Source organism: Lolium perenne, chromosome 1 (assembly GCF_019359855.2).
Source record: "Lolium perenne isolate Kyuss_39 chromosome 1, Kyuss_2.0, whole genome shotgun sequence".
Classification (NCBI taxonomy): Eukaryota; Viridiplantae; Streptophyta; class Magnoliopsida; order Poales; family Poaceae; genus Lolium; species Lolium perenne.
In genome coordinates, this window is record NC_067244.2 from 207,425,255 (window position 1) to 207,428,746 (window position 3,492).

The window sequence follows — 3,492 nt, forward strand, 5'->3', positions numbered from 1 at the left end:
TAAACCTCTAGCACTCTCGAGGTACCATCGGATAGTGAAGGCTATAAACTCAAATAGACCAGACTGGTCGGTGTTTTAGAGCATATACAATGAAATTGAGGAGCTGTTGACACAATATCTTAACGTTAGAGTCCACAAAGTAGATTGAGAAAGTAATGGCGTAGCTGATGTGCTAGCTCGGTTGGGTAAGCATGAGTCTAGTGGTATTTTACATGATTACCTGTGTGTCAGCTATGATCAATGATTGTAACAACATTATTCCGTGTTCATCTAAGAAAAACATTATTCCGTGTTCAGTAAAGCTCTAAAAAAAGATGTAGTCTCCAAAATGTAACCGTAAGCCCCCTCACGACAGATATTTTGCTGCATGGTCAATCCAGGCTACATCTTCTTTTCCTGTGAAAGATACAGTTACGGTAACTATTTGATGCACCATGGAGCCCCTAGTGTATATATTTTCATGTACGTCCGTGAAATGCAATCTTAATCTTGGTAGTATCCTTGTGTTAGTGCAAAGAAAAACATGATATTGTCGCATGAAATGCAAAATTCATTTGGTTTAAGCCCTACGAGAGGCATCAAGATATTTTTAATACAGTGAGTAAGACTGATGTCCGTTTACAAAAACAGATGCACGTAAGCATAAAAAGCTGACTCTGGAGGCAAAATAATAAAGTTTGGCTTCGCCCGGGTTCGAACCGGAGACCTTCAGTGTGTTAGACTGACGTGATAACCAACTACACCACGAAACCACTTATGTTTAACTGTTCCATATACTTTTACAAATTAAGAAACTTTCCTTCCCACCAAGGGAAACGATGCCTACGCGAAGACGATATCATCGGGCCGTATAACCCTTCTGTTGAAGTTCTCCAGTTACACTACTGGATTTCGAAATCAATTGCGAGCAGACCCTGCATGGCTACATCCTCACACGAACTTCCATGCTGGTTTGGAACCATGACAAGGTCCTCTATTGCTGAACAAAACGAGTAACTTGCATCTCCCGAACCCACTCCTGCAACAAGCTCTACGCCTCAGGTTTCTCTTCTTAATTGCAGGGTATGACTCACGAGTAAATGAGCATCTTCAACAGGCGCGCCATATTTCAGCGTTGTATAAGTCGCTGCGTCCGTGCTGCGTCAAGTTTTCCTCCACCGGAGACGCTAAATTACAGCGCGGCGTAAAATAGATCCTCCGCCGGGCGCTCCAAAATACAACGCGCGCGTCGGCGGAAAACAACTTTGATACACCATTATGCATTCAAGAAGATCAAATACTCACATAAATCATCAAACAAATGATCTACCATAATTTAAATGGACCCAAAGTGCAACACACATAACACATAGTTTAAAAACCACACACAACATGACGTAGTTCAATAACACACACAACATATAGTTCAAATGGACACAAAGTGCAACACACAAATGCAAGATAGAATCTCACACTTCCGCATTTTCCAAGTCATCGCCATCTTTTGATTTTTCTTCATCAATACCTTGGCTTGAAGGAGGAAGAGTAGGATCCATAGAGGCCACAAATCCTCCCGGTGGTGCTCCCATGGCTCCATACACACTACTCACCGATGCTCCCATAGTCCCTCCGACGACTCCTCCATAGCTTGGTCCTCCCATGCCGGTCATGCCTCCCATGGCGGGCATGCCTCCATGCCTCCTCCAAACATGGGCATGCCTCCTTCAAACATGTCGGTAGTGGGTGTGTTCATGTTGGCTATCAACAATTTCTTTTTGGCCAACACTTCGTCGCGAGCAAGGTTGATGTACTCCTTTTGCCTTTCATCCAAGTTGGAAGTGTCCATCAAGAAGAGCTTCCTCTCTTCCTCCACTAGGCATAGATGCTCCTCATTGGCTTGCTTCTTCTCCTCCAAAGCCAACTTCCTCTCCTCGTTGGAGGCTCCAAAGCGGTTCTTCGAGCCTCCATAGCCTCTTTCTCCAAGTTTCTTGCCACCTTCCTATCTTCATTTGCTTGCAACTTTGCATTTGCAATCCTTTCCATAGCAATGGCTATGTCATCATCTCCGGCCTTCTTTCCCTTCATATCTTTGGCGGCCTTCCTACCAAGCACATTCCTCCTTGCATTGGTAACTAAGTGAGGAGTGGAGCTTCTCTTCTTGCCTTCGTCACTTGAATCATCATCATCGATGATTGTTGTTTCACCGGTCGCATTGACGGCCATGGTTGCCGCATCCAATTTCCCGCGGGTCTTCCACTTTTCTTCGTTCCCTAGCACTTCATAGCAATGATGCATCGTGAATGGCTTGCCAAGAATCTTGTTGCCTTTCTTGTTCTTCTTTCCCACATCTCTAAACACAAGCCTTAGCCATAGAGTTCTACAAAGCAAACAAAAGAAAATAGATGAGCCATATAGAACAACAATCGTCCATAGAGATGATCAACAAAGTAGTAGAATTGCTTACCCTATCGATATCATTTGTGCCACTTGGGTTAATGACATCAACATTGGCTTGCACGCCCGCCCACTTTTGACAATCGGTGTTGATGCCCGACCAACGAGACCGAAGAGAACGCACGCTCCGCTCATTCCCACTTGTGTTGTTGGCATCGAAGTACTCCTTCATCCTCATCCAATAGGTCTCTCTTGTTTGACCGGAGCCAGTTGTTGGATCCATTTCAATTGTCAACCATGTCTTGCAAAGCAATTTGTCCTCCGCTATGGTGTAGTTTGCCGACTGACCGGTTCAATCAACCCTTCTCCTTCCTCATTGACATCCTCATACTCCTCCTCTTCAACAATGTCATCATTCACAAACGAAGATCCAACAGTCATTGCCTCCATGAAAGCCACATCATCGACTCTACATTGCAATAAAGTTCATGTTTCACCGGAGATATCGATAAAAAGAAATGATTTTTACCTCTCCGGCACTTCCTCGAACACCATATGCGCGCCGGGATGGGCCGGCGGACAGCGGATGATTCATCGATGGAGGTGGCGGCAAAGGCTGCACGCGCTGAGTTGCGGTCACCTTCCCTTTCTTCGGCGGCGGCTTGTCGGCACCCGCCGCGGGCGACGGGAGTTTGGTCGCGGGCACCTTCCTCTTGGGTGGCGGCCGCGCCTTGCCGGGGCCTACGTGGCGGCGGCACTTGTGTGCAGCATCGGGCGTGGCGGGACGAAGAGAGCACGGGCCGCGGTGTTCCCGACGTCGGCGCCACCGCTAGGGTTTGGTGCATGGGGCGGCGCCACGACGGAGGCGGCGGCGGTAGGTGGAACGGAGTAGGGAGGGGTCGGAGGGGTGCCGGAGGTAGCGTCCATCGCCGGAATTGCGCCGGCGACCGCTCGGAGGCGCGGATTGGGCGGTGGGGCAGCGACGCGCGGGGGGAAGTTTCAGAGCGGGTTTTCTTCGCGCGTGCGTCGCACGATGCCGCGCGCTAAAGCCGGAGCCCAAACTATAGGGCCTAGGATAGGGCAAAACGGCCCGCGTCAATTTTTTTTACAGCATCACGC

The 3,492-nt window shown here is 48.3% G+C and overlaps 1 non-coding gene across 1 annotated transcript; it reads right to left on the bottom strand.

Annotated features, from left to right (window-relative positions):
• Nucleotides 1-678: 678 nt before the first annotated feature.
• Nucleotides 679-752, bottom strand: TRNAV-AAC (transfer RNA valine (anticodon AAC)). Its single transcript has one exon. It is a non-coding gene; the product is annotated as a tRNA-Val (tRNA).
• Between the last annotated feature and the right edge of the window lie 2,740 nt (nucleotides 753-3,492).